The sequence below is a fragment of the Myotis nattereri genome, assembly GCF_964212035.1.
Source record: "Myotis nattereri genome assembly, chromosome: 1".
In the NCBI taxonomy this organism is placed as follows: domain Eukaryota; kingdom Metazoa; phylum Chordata; class Mammalia; order Chiroptera; family Vespertilionidae; genus Myotis; species Myotis nattereri.
In genome coordinates this window covers 152,467,831-152,481,587 of record NC_138075.1, presented here as the reverse complement: position 1 = coordinate 152,481,587, position 13,757 = coordinate 152,467,831, and the positions used below count along the sequence as shown (strand labels likewise).

The window sequence follows — 13,757 nt, the reverse complement described above, 5'->3', positions numbered from 1 at the left end:
TTGAAGCTTTGAGGTTCAGCCTCATGTTCAACCAGTTTGACACGTTGCAGGGGCCTCGTTCATGGTTTTATTGTGTGTTGTTGACAGAACTGGCCTGATGAGACCACATGGAAGGTTTTGCTAGAACGCAGAGACCCGATCTCAACTTGAGAATTCGGTCCTGTTAACTGGGGCACTACGAACACGGAAGAGGTGAGCCTTGCCTTCAGAAGCGATGCCTAACCTTGACCATAAGGCTTGACAGTGTTTTCTGTTGTGGGCTGACCTGAGAGCTGCATTTTATGGTGAATCCTGAAGCTGAATGGTGCCCCCATAGCAAGCAGTCAACAATGTGAAGGATGTACAGCATCAGGGGCAGAAGTGAATACAGAACAACCCACCTTCTTACTCTCACATGAGGCCAGGTGCGTCGCTGTCTGGAGAATGTGGCCAACGTGTTCAAAGCAAAACACAGTGTGGGAGCTGTGCAATCCCATGTGCAGTACGGCTTCTATAGCTGTGTATGATTCACATGGAGGTCACGTAGCTGTGGTTTCCTGGTTGATTTGGAATCTATCAAACACTTCTTTCAATGCCCTCATTTACCTTTGGCTTGGATACTCCTGTTTTCTTTCAAAGGGATTTTAATATGCCCTCTTCTGCTTTAATGATATTTTCATTAGACATCCAGACTCGAAAGCACTGACAAGCCAATCAGCCTGTCTTCGGGAGGAATGACTGGGCACCTCCCTGCACTGGGATTCCAGTGAAGGGGTCCACTGGGGGAAAGCGCTCATCCTCTTCCACTGGGGACATGCCCAGGGTCCTTGGGACAGCTCTTCACTGCCCTGCGCAGGAAGGCAGCAGGGTTTCCAAAGCCGAGGAGGAAGTAGTTCTAACAGAGCACCTTCCCGGACCTCAGCAACTGGAGGCTAGGACACCACTCGGCTGCTTCCACACTGGTTATCTCTGCTAGGGTCCGGGTGAGTCCTGAGAGCACTGATTTTTAACAAATATATATTTAGTGATTTCAGAGAGAGAGATAGAAACATCAATGATGAGAGAGAACCATCGATTGGCTGGTGCCTGCACACCCCACAGTGGAGATTGAGCCACCACCCAGGCATGTGCCATGACTGGGAATCAAACCACAACCACTGAGCCACTCTGGCCGGGCCTGAGAGCACTGATTTTTGACTGTGGTTAAAGCTATTTGGCCTTTTTTTAAAGAAAAATGTAAATATAAACAACATGCAGCTAACTTTAGGAAGTTCAAAGACCACTGAAGTTTGAATGGTTTTTAAAATTTCCATGTTGAAATACATTGAGTAAATAAATTCCAAACCCCTACAAAACTTAAGGAAAATTTTTGCTCAATAGTTTTTTGTGGACTAACAGTGGATTACAATAAACAGTTAGCTGGTTGCTACCCACTAATTAACCCTCATTTCCACCGTTGCCTGGGAGGTGTTAGAACCACCTGCTGTGGAGAATTACAGCCGTGAGCCATGCACAGCTATTGAAACATGGCGGCGGCTGCTGGAGACTGTACGCTCTGCTGGCCGCAATCATTGCACGGGGGGGCGGGAGCAGGTGGGCGCCCCAGGAAAAGTGCCCCCGGGGCTGCCAGCTACTGCGCAGCTCCTGTCTGAGTGTGCAGGGATCCTGGAAGAATTTGCTCTGCTTTCTGCTGCTGAATCTTCTTCATGACCACAGAGTGTTAGGTCTTCTATTTACGTCCTTAAGATACCCTCAGGTTGGGAGACAAGACTGTGGGCGGAAAACTGAATCATTAACCAGCTGGGGTTTCAAAGCATTTTCTAACCTAAGAAAGAAGCTATAAAAATAATATTCTAGCACAATGTTTACTTACTTGGATCCTTATAGCGATTAAGACTTCGCATGTTTTTAAGAAAGGTGTTTAATTCTGCAGCTTCAGTTAGCAAAATATTTGTTTTTAATAAAACTGAACAAACTACATCTATTTCAGCATCTGTTTTTTTGTGTTTTTTTTTTTTTTTTTTTTTTTGCTGTGTTTGGTTTCTTCGTGTTCTTTTTGTGGCCTGGCAGAGTAGATAAAATCATCTCTTAGCAGAGAGAAAATTGGACAGATAATCAGCTGACTTCCTGGAGGTTTTGTCAAGGGACTGGCCTGGCCTCTGAGGATGGCCTTCCTCATTCATCACGTTAATCATGCCTGACGATCGTATTACTCCCCCCTCCCCCCACCCCCCCTCCCCCCGGCACGGTTGTATCTTCTCAAGGTCTGTACTGCAGTCAAGGTTCCCAGCTACCCCATTGTTATTACCTGAGAGAAACATCCTCATTCCTGTACTTAGCGTAGAAAGCTGGTGAATGTCACCTTCCAAAAAGGGAGAAACCTGGGAGATATTCAGCTCTTGTATCTTTTTGTTTCACAAACTTTTTGGTGGCCATTCCATGAAATGAAGTCTACCCAGGGGACAGGAGTTCAAGAAAAAAACAAACAAACAAACCCACAACCTTCTGAGAAGCAGCTGAAGAGCCTTTGAGAACAGAGAGCTGAGCTGCACCAGAGTCTGAATGTGTGTCACCCAGGCTCACCTGTGTCACCATTTCCCATCAGTGACACGTCATTGTCTGCGAGTGTCCAGATAGTCACTCGGGCTGTTTACCCCGAGTCCTCGGAAGAGCAAACATTATTGCATTTCAGATTTCATGGCAAACATTTTCAAAAATAATATGTAGGTTCACCTGTGCTTCCCCATCAGATATTTTAACTGCACTCGCTTGACAGTTTGTCCTGTGGCAGCCGAATGAGGACCACAGTGAGGACTGTGCTCAGGCCTGGGGCAGCCTGGGGAAGGCAGTGTGCTGTGCAGTCACGGCTCTGCTGTGGTCTCCACAGGTCGCCTGTAGAACAGGATTGGTGTGGTCCCTGTGGAGAGGTGGCTAGCTGTCACCACTGGAATAAGCAATCAGCATAGCTAGGAAGTTCATTACCATCAGTACTTTTTGTAGAAGTCTCAGCCTTGAGACTTTCTCCAAGTCAATCACAACCTTCTCTGGCCTCCCAAGCACTTCGCACACCTCTCTAATGTGGCCTCAGTCAGATTCTCAGTTACCATCTCATTTTACAAAGCTTTCCCCCTTCCCTGCTGGAAGGAAAGCTCCTGTACACCAGGAACTGGCTTATTTACATCTGTATTACCTGCATGTGTTTGTGTACTGAGCTCCTCTTATGAGGACACTAGTCCTATGGGATCAGGGCCCCACCTTATGACCTCATTTGACCTTAGTCACTTCCTTAAAGGCCTCATCTCTTAGTGCAGCCACATTAGGGGTTAGGGCTTCAACATATGAATTTGCAGGGAAAGGGGGGATGCAATTCAGCCCATAACACAACCCTTCAGTGTTCACCAGTGCCTTAGGCTGAATGCTTGTGTCCTTAAAAAATCCATGTATTGAAGCCCTAACCCCAAACTGATGGTGTTAGGAGGTGGTGGCCTTTGTCAGGTGATGAGGTCCTGAAGGTGGAGCTCCCATGATGGCGTTAGTGCCCTTCTAAGAAGAGACACCAGTGCTCTCTTTCTCCTCCAGGTGAGGACATGGCGAGAAGGCTGCCATCTGTAAACCAGGAAATGGGTCCTCATCAAGAACCTGGCCCTTCTGGCATCCTGAGCCTGGACTGCAGCCTCCAGAACTGTGAGTAGTAAATGTCTGTTGTTTAATGCACCCCATCCCCCCTTCACGGGAGGTATTTTGTTATAAACTGACTGAGATCACCAACCACCTCAAAGGTAATGATTTACATGATAAAACCAGTCTTCTTGGAGCCCAGCTTGGCCCTCAGCTTTTCAACTGAAAAACTGGTTATTCCATTCCCATGTAGCAAAGAGGCAACTGTACCTTAGATCACATTTACATGCCAAAGAATAAACAGGGAAATGTGATAACAAATGAACTAACAAAAATCACGGGCACTGAATTCAGTGGGGTGGTTACCAGAGGGAAAAGGGTAGTCGAGGGTAAAGGGGGCTGGAAGATTATTTGACTTTGGATGATGGGCACATATTGCAATATACAGATCATGTATCATAGAAATGTATACTTAAACCTATATAATCGTATTAATCGAAATCTATATAATCCCAATAAATTTAATTTAAAAAAATAAGAAGAAGAAAATAAAGTTTGATTTATATCAATAGCCCACAGATATCCAGTTGATTGGATTTTCACATTCTCAAATAAATATTTGATTGCACACACTGTAGTTCTAAGTATCCTTGGGGAATTGTGACAACTGGAGGCAACTTTATGAGGCCTTTTAACCTGCACTCGGTTTAGAGTCTGTGTCAAATAATCAAACAATTGAAAGGACAGTGGGATTTGCCCCCCGTCGTGATGACGGGAGAATGAGCTCATTCTGAAGGCCCTCTACTCCCTTCTTAACTCCAGTGACCCCTGACACAGATCTTTGTCCCTGAAAAGCCTTGGGAGTCATCATGACTCAACTCTAAGAAATCCCCAAACAGGAGAATGCCTCTGAAATCACCTCACTTTTGAGAAGGTCCTAGGGGAAATCCTGAGCCACAGTTGCTTCAAGCCTTCCTAGAAACATCTCTTTCCACTATTTCCTGGAAGATTAATGAAGAATTAACCTTCATCCTGAAGGAGGACCCAGCACAAGTTAGTCTTAGGATCACAGAAGTCCCACCTGAGATTTTCCCCAGCATCTCCCTGCCGGCACCCTGGACAGCAGACAGTTAGCTGGGCCTCTGCTGCCACCTACTGTCCTTTTTTCTGGAAAGCCTAGGGACACCTGCCTGTTGGAGGCCTTGGGGTACAAGACCTATCAGAGCTACTGATTCTCAGGGAGTTAGGGGCTGGGGGCAACTTGCTAGGGCGTCCCCAGGAAATATGGGACTAAAACAAGCCACTGTGCCTTCAACCTCTGCTTCTATCTTTTCCCACACTTTTCTTTCTTGGTGAAAGCCCAGATGAAACAAACAACAAAATAGCAGGGCAGGGCCAGGGCTTAGAGTGGCGATATCTCCAGGGTGTCCAGGGATGCACTGCAGGTCAGGAAAGTCCTGACAAAAGTGAAGGAGTCAGGCATGGCTGTCTGGGAAAAGATTATTCTGGGCCAAGTGTGCTTGGCAATTATGTTGACCTACCTATACAGTTATTTTGAAGAATCTAGGCTGTCACCAAAAAGTCAGAGTGCAGGTGGTGGCTTTCAGGTGTCAGTCAGATGACCAAAACCAAGAGCTAATGAGATAAAGATCCAAGGCCCAGAAAACAAGCTCCTCCACATGCAAAGGACATTTCTCTACCTCTCTACTCTCATCTCTCCTGCTTCCCCTCATGCTTCATGGGATACAAAGCTGCCAGGGTGGTGAGAGAGAGCACTGCACATTCACACCTGTTCTGTTACCCAGGACACACCAGGGACCTTGAGAACTTGAGTAAAGGACGAAAAGGGGTAGCATTTCCAAGAACAAAATTGTTTGTTCAAAATCTCAGCAAGAAAGTAGTCAGAAAATCAACAAATTGATTTTGACTTTGAATCCCCAGGAGTTGGGGCTGCCTTTAAAAGAAATTGGCTTGCCCTGGCCAGTGTGGTTCAGTTGGTTGGAGTGTCATCCCATGTAGCAAAGAGTTGAGGATTCAATTCCCATTCAGGGCACATACCCAAGTTGCAGGTTCAATATCTGGTGGGTTCGATATCTGGTCGGGGCGCGTACAGGAGGCAACTGATCAATGTTTGTCTCTCACATCAATGTTTCTCTTTCTCCCTCTTCCTTCCTCTCATTCTCAAATCAATATAAACATATCCTCAGGAGAGGGTTTAAAAAAAGAAACTGGCTTAAAACAGTAAAACTGTAAAAACCATGAATAGAAGCTGCTCAGGCCCCAGCTAAATGCAAGTTTGCAAAGAACGTCGTAGGAGGCAGCTTCACTGAGGGAGCCAGAGGCCGTTCTCTTCCCCAGAGTGAAGAATGAAGTATCTTTTGTTAGAGTCTCCCCAAAACAGTACTAGAAAAATGAGTTTCTACTGACTTGGCTTGAGTCATTGTTGGTTCCTGCCACAGGAGGGGTGAACTGCTCTGGCCACCAGGCCTAGGCGTGGGGACAGACAACCTCTATCTCAGTGGTTCTCAACCTTCCTAATGCCGCGACCCTTTAACACAGTTCTTCATGTTGTGGCGACCCCCAACCATAAAATTATTTTTGTTGCTATTTCATAACTGTAATTTTGCTACTGTTATGAATCGTAATGTAAATATCTGATATGCAGGATGTATTTTCATTGTTACAAATTGAACATAATTAAAGCATAGTGATTAATCACAAAAACAATCTGTAATTATATATGTGTTTTCCGATGGTCTTAGGCGACCCCTGTGAAAGGGTGGTTCGACCCCCCAAAGGGGTCGAGACCCACAGGTTGAGAACCGCTGCTCTATCTGCATCATGAGTGGGGAAGATGCATCCTGGGAGGGACAGGAGTGCCGGAAACCAATTCCAGTTCCAGCATGACAGCAGGGCCGAATCTGGGAATGGCTGATGGCATTTCCCCAAACCTGAAAAGGGATGATTGCTTGCTGCCAGACAGCTCAGGGCATCTTAATCTACATGTTATTGCCTCCTACTGGCCAAACACCTGAACAGCCGTAGGCTAATTCCCCCATTCTGACAATGTTTGTGTATACCCTTTGAAGTGTATATCTCTGCCTCGCCTCAGGACAAATTGTGTTAATAAAAAGCATGGGGTCCTGAGACGAGGAGAACTTAGAATTTAGAACTTAGATCTTAGTTTCCTTTAAGCTAAGCTCCTCTGACCCCCAAATGCCTTTCACAATTATATTTCATCTCTGGGCTCCTAGTTAATCTACGCACAGCCTTCTCCAGATTTCCTGAACGCTTCTAGATGCTGGAACAAGAACCCGGCACAGGAGCAGGTGGGTTCTCCCTTCAGACCTCAGGTCCAGGTTTCTCCATCATGAAACACGGGCTCTGCACGTTTAGTTTATTAACTATTGGAGAAGGTCAAACAAGAAAGCTCAACACAAGTTCCAGCCTCCCTGTCACTTTTCATTTATTTGCAGGGACAATTGCTTTGTTTCACTCACTCTTTTTAAAAAGCCAACCAGCCTGGCTGGTGTGGCTCAGTGGTTGAGCATCTACCTAGGAACCAGGAGATCACAGTTTGATTCCTGGGCAGGGCACATGCCCGGGTTGCCAGCTCAATTCCCAGTAGGGAGTGTGCAGGAGGTAGCCAATCAATGATTCTTTCTCATCATTGATGTTTCTATCTCCTCTCCCTCTCCCTTTCTTTCTGAAATTAATAAAAATATATTGAAAAATAAAATCTCAACCAAGCACCATGATGTGGTTGTAAGTTTGAATAGCTGTCATGAAAGCAATTTCTGTAAAAATAAATAAACCACCTAAAGGATAGATTTACTCAAAGCAGAATCCTTGCCAAGGACAATGTGGACATTAAAGGGAAAGGTGCCATCTAGTGGCTGTGTCCATTCACATTGTTGCTGAAAATCAAATTAGAGGATTTGGGAAATCAGCTCTCTTGCGAAGAAGATCATTTTATCAGTGAAAGGAATAAAATGACTGAAGAGTAGGCATTATTTTGCACCTTTAAGAAAACCTGAGATGTAACTGAGAACAATGAGAAAATTCACTGATGTAATAGTTCTAGAGAAACTGTTGTTATTCATTTCATTGTGTCTATGATGAATTAAATTCTGTTCCTGGCTTACTATCGATGGCTGAAATTTCTAATCTATGACTGGAAAAGTCTCCAACTACTACATTTAACTGATTCTATAGGCATGTTTCTCATTCATATTCATTTGACCCAAAAATGCCACCACTGGTTTGACTTGGACAGCTAACCAAGTGAAAAAGTCTAAGTAATATAATATTCCGTGGAGAGAGCAATTTCCCAACATTTATCTACCATGTTATACCATTTTTAATGATATCATCATGAAAAATAGGGTTAAAATCAACCAAAATAAGAAATACATATATTTTAGGATGAAATACAGATGTGATAAAAATTTGAGAAAGGTAATGCAAGGGAATAGTTTTCCTGGGTCATGGAATGAGGGAGTGTTATCAGGGAACAAAATTATTATTTTCAGGATTTTAAAATAATACAGAATACACAAATAATAATGTATGAAATATATTTGTACAATATATCCACCGGGTCTGTTTCTCAGCAGAATTTGTGTTGTGTCTGATGGTAAACCAGATTAAAGCAGCTTCAGGAGAGATGGAGGTCAGAGGGATGCATGGCTCATTTCCTGCTAAAGGTTTCAAAGGTAAGAATAGTGCTTGTTCTTAAGTTGGGGTTCTCCCCCAGTCTAATCATGGCTGGACAGTAAATTCCTAGAATAACAGAATGGTAGAACAGAAAGGGACCTTAGAGGCCTGCATGAATCTCTTAATTGTTCAGAAAAGGAATTGAAGCCCAGAGAGGGCATGTGCATTTCCTAAAGCCACACAGCTTGGCAGGAGCAGGGCAAGGGATTGAACCAGACTGTGCTGCCCCTGACAATAACAACTCAATATTGGAATTATGTCCATGACCTTGTTTTGTACCTTGTCAACATTCAATTGACACTTAGAAAATGCCTGCCAAAACCCTGAGAGAGAAGAGTTTACCTGTGAAATCACAAACCACACACATGCTGTTCATGGAACAGCTTAGTTTTTAGGGAACTGAAAGAAATTTACGGTTCACAGAGTACTTTTCCATATTGAATGTTTTGCTAAAATACTTCAAATTACACATCTATTGGTGTTAGATTGCCTATATTAGACTTTATATAAACTGTTGTTTATCAACTATCCCATGGGATGTATAAACATTCATCATTGAAATGTGACAGAATATCTCTTCATAAAAGAGACAGTGTATCATAGTCAATATTCATGGAAAATAAAGTGATACTGAATGCAAGGAACCAGATAATATATGCTCATCATTCATATAGACCTGCCATCTACGTTTTTATAAAACACTAGAGGCCTGGTGCACAAAGTTCATGCATGGGGAGAGGAGGTGTCCCTCAGCCTGGCCTGCACCCTCTCCAATCTGGGACCCCTTGGGGGATGTCTGACTGCCTAAACTGGCAGTCAGACATCCCTCTCACAATCCAGGACTGCTGGCTCCTAACCACTCACCTGCCTGCCTGCCTGATTGCCTCTAACTGCTCCCCTGCCAGCCTGATTGGTGCCTAACTGCAACCCTACTGGCCTAATCACTCCCAACTGCCCTCCCCTGCTGGCCTGATCGCCCCCAACCTTCCTCCCCTGCTGTGACCACCCTCCTCCACTGGGACCAGCCTCCTCTGTGCCACGCAGAGCCACAGGACCCCCAGGCCTCACTGTGTGGAGTGGCCACTGGACCCCGCCTCCGCTGTGTGTGTGGCCATCTTGTGACAGCCATCTTGTGAGGACGTGAGGGCGTGATGCCACCTAGGCCTTTATTAGTATAGATTAGGCTAAACATTTATTATTAGAGGTATATAAAAATTTAATAAAGGAGAAAGAATTAATGATTTCCATCGCCTTTATTTTGAAAAAACTACAACACTTTCATCCAAAATGAGGATAGCTCCTTGTGCCCTTGACTGACTCAGTGCCGACTTTGATAGTTGGTTCAGTTTGTTTATGTTGATAAAAAGGATTAGAGTTACTCCCACTGGACCAAGTAAGGAGGGCTCCATCGTGAGCATGTGTGAGAGGCAATAAAGAAATTGAAACTCAGAGACATTTTTTAAAAAAACCATACAAGGGCCAGAGTCCATGAAAGTCAGTTGTGTTATAGTTCAAGGAGGGACCCGGGTCTCAACTCTGTATTAATAGAATTCAACTCCTCAGTATATTCTGACACACTTTTTCTTACTTCCTGCTGGCTTAGACTTAGGTTTTCAATATAATTATTGGGAGAAGGCTTCTGCTAGGCTCAGGTAATAACTACCAATTAATAACCTTTGGGTGGAGCCTTTAGCATCAAATCCTGTCACAGACTTGAGGCTGCCTGTGAAAGGACAACCATTGGTTCAGAGGTCCATTTCTAAATCAGAGACCAGACCTACTGAATGAAAATAAATCAAAATTGTTAAATCCAGTCTCATTACGTATAACGACTGATCACAGACAAGCAATGGAATCCTAATCAGGTTTTCCGAGATCTATAAACCTATGGCATACTGATTTGGAGGCTGTTTTTACAATGCAATTAAGGAATTCTGTTGGAGTTTATTTAGAAGATCCAGGGTAATTAATTTGATAACAATTAGTTGGTCCAAATAATTTGTAATGACAACCAAGATAGCTCAACAGGTTCATCAAAAACACACATACTTTCTCTGAATATTGTTTTTCATATTCCTCTTTATCCTATACAATAATAGGGTAATATGCAAATTGACACTAACAGCAGAACGACTGGGAATGACTGGTCACTATGACACACACTGACCACCAGGGGGCAGATGCTCAATACAGGAGCTGCCCCCTGGTGGTCAGTGCGCTCCCACAGAGGGAGCTCTGCTCAGCCACAAGACAGGCTGACGGCTCCCAGCACAGAGGTCGTGGTGGGAGCCTCTCTCACCTCCTCAGCAGCGCTAAGGATGTCCAACTGCAGCTTAGGCCTGCTCCCCACTGGCAAGTGGACATACCCCAAGGGCCCCCAGGCTGCCAGAGGGATGTCTGACTGCCAGCTTAGGCCCGATCCCCTGGGAAGCGGGCCTAAACCAGCAAGTGGACATCCCCCGAGGGCTCCCAGGCTGCCAGAGGGCACAGGCTGTTTTGAGGGACCCCCAAGTGCACAAATTTTTGTGCACCAGGCCTCTAGTCATATTATAAGAATGTGAATATCCATGGTCTCTTTTAAAATCCAGACTCCATTTAAATCATTTATATAAAATTGATTTTGAAAAAGAAAAACCTGAGGTATATCAAGTCAATGGTTAGATAATCTAATACAAATGAATAAATAGATACACAGCAATGAGCATGGAGACACATTTAGTGGAGATCATTACATGGGCTACATATGTATTCCTAGTGGGAAGCAATTTATTGAATCTGGGTAATTTTCTAAATACACCCTCTGTATGCTAACATCGTCACCAAAGCAGCAGAAAATAATTCCAAAGCATTGGTAAAGACCCTCATGGAGTGGACACCCTTTAGAGAACCTAAAATACTAGAAGAAGGGATGATCACCAAAGACTCTGAGCAGGGTAACAAATAAAACATTATTATGAGAGCTATTTGTGGGGCAGTTTGGTAAGCACTTCAGACACATTACTCCTTTCCTTTTAGCAAAATTAGTTGGGGTGAGTTCTATGATCATTAGCCCTGCTCATTTTACAAAGGAGAGCAGGTTTCGATAAGAGGTTTAAAGGGCTAACTATATGTCCTGGGAAGGCTGCAGTAATTTATTCCTTTGGGTTAATTAAAACTACCTCTAAAATATACATTTTAAATGTAAATATTTCCAAGGAAAGAAAGTTTTTATCATTTATCAAAAATATGAAGAAACAACTGATTATAAATGGCTATGTCTGTGTATATGTATTTTACAGTGATTTCTTTACTAACCAGTAGAACCTGTAAGAAATCTGTTTGGAGTAAGTTAGATTATTAGAATAACAATCCTAATATATAAAAAGCCAGGGGCCGTCGGGGGAACTGGGGCCCCTCAGGCTCTGATGAATCCATAGCAGCAGCAACTGGTGAGCAGGTGGAAGGCAGACCGCTTGGTCCCTCCCCCGGCCCGCAGGCTCCCATTGATCAGGGGATGGCTAATGGGGAAACTGGGGTCCCTCAGGCTCTAATGAATCTATGGCAGCAGTGACTGGTGAGCAGGCGGACAGAAAGCAGACCACTTGGTCCCTCCTCCAAGCCCTCAGACTCTGATCAATCAGTGGTGGAGATGGGGCGGAAGTGGGGACTGGCTCCCTTAGTATTCCTGCAGGTTCAATCTCCAGAGGACAGGCCAGGCACCAATGGACCAGCGCCGCTGGCATGATCCCAACAGCGCTGCCGACCTCCTGGAATTTGGCCTTGGGCACTGTGGCTGCTTCCCCTCCCTAGACACTCCACAAGGAAGAAAAGATACCACCAGCAGCGCCAGGGGTGACCAGTGGCGACTGCTCTCCCTGTGCTTCCTCTAGGTCACTCGAGCTCCAGATGAAGTGTGAGCACTGCACGTGGAAGGAATGTAGTAAAAAACCAAAAACCGATGGCCAAGAGAATGCCGCAGCCAACGTCCAGAGTCCGGCTCAGGAGGACGGAGAGAAGGGAGAATTCCATAAGCTGGCCGATGCCAAGATATTTCTGAGTGACTGCCTGACGTGTGACAGTTGTGTGACCGCAGAGGAAGGAGTCCAAGTTTCTCAACAGAACGCCAAGGACTTCTTCCGTGTTCTGAACCTTAATAAGAAATGTGATGCCTCACAGCACAAGGTGCTGGCAGTGTCTGTGTGTCCTCAGCCTCTGCCTTATTTTGTTGCTAAATGCAGCCTCAGTGTCACTGATGCATCCAGAAGGCACTGCGGCTTCCTCAAAAGCCTTGGGGTGCACTATCTGTCACATAAAGATAGCTGCGGACTTCAGCATCCTGGAGAGTCAGCAGGCATTTGTGCGTCAGTACTGCCGGCACCGTGAGGAAGAGCCCGGCTACCCATGCTGACCTCCGCCTGCCCGGCTGGGTCCGATATGCAGAGCACGTGCAGGGTCACCCCATCACCCCCACCTCTGCAGGCCAAGTCTCCCCAGAAGATCATGGGCTCTCTGGTGAAGGATTACTTCGCCAGCCAGCAGAACCTGTCCCCAGACAAGATTTTCCACGTCATTGTGGCCCCGGGTTATGACAAGAAACTGGAGGCCCTTAGAGAAGATGTTCCCACAGCTTCACACAGTTCCCAGGGGCTGACTGCGTGTTAAGCTCAGGTGAAATTGTCCGGATAATGGAGCAAAGTGACCTCGCCTCGAATGACGCTGCCGTGGACACTCTGTTTGGAGACATGAAGGAGGAGGAGGTGAGGCTCCGTGAGGGTGCCAGCTCCAAGGGGTACCTGGCACACATCTGCAGGCACACGGCCAAGGAGCTGTTCAGTGAGGATGAGGGGATGCTCACCTACCGCACCCTGAGGAACAAAGACTTCCAGGAGGTCACCCTTGAAAGGGACAGAGAGGTTCTGCTACACTTTGAGGCTGCTTACAGCTTTCGGAACATCCAGAAGTGGTCCTGAAGCTGTAGAGGGGCAAGTTCGCCTGCCACTTTGTGGAGGTCCTGGCCTGTGCAGGGCGTGCCTAAGCAGCAGGGGCCAGGCCCAGGCAGATGATGGGTGTGCAGAGAGGGCACTGCTGCAGCAGATGGAAGGCATCTACGCTGCCATCCCGGTGTGGCCCCAGGAGACCAGCGCCCATGCTCGGGAGCTGTACCAGGAGTGGCTGGGGCGGGGGGGGGGGGGGGGGGGAGGAAACTCCCCTTGAGCCCAGGGGGCCCTGCACACTGCCTAGCAGGGCCCAGGGCAGCCTGCCAGGACATCAAGTGGTAAAGGTCCTGCAGGCAGCCTGAGGAGGGGTGTCAGACGTGTAAAGGAAAGGCTTAGCATCTCTGCCATCGCTTTGGTTTTCAGAATTCCCTGCTCCCCATCTGTCGGCTCCCTCCCTCTGAGGAGCACTGTTGTCATCACATGGGTGCAACTGGAATACTGTATCTCAAGAGGATTGCCCCAATGTGC

The 13,757-nt window shown here is 45.9% G+C and overlaps 1 pseudogene across 1 annotated transcript; it reads left to right on the top strand.

The window, feature by feature from the left end:
* The first annotated feature begins 12,198 nt into the window (after window positions 1-12,198).
* LOC308531716 (nuclear prelamin A recognition factor-like) lies at window positions 12,199-13,506 on the top strand (annotated as a pseudogene). Its single transcript has one exon. The product of its transcript is annotated as a nuclear prelamin A recognition factor-like (transcript).
* The last annotated feature ends 251 nt before the right edge of the window (window positions 13,507-13,757 follow it).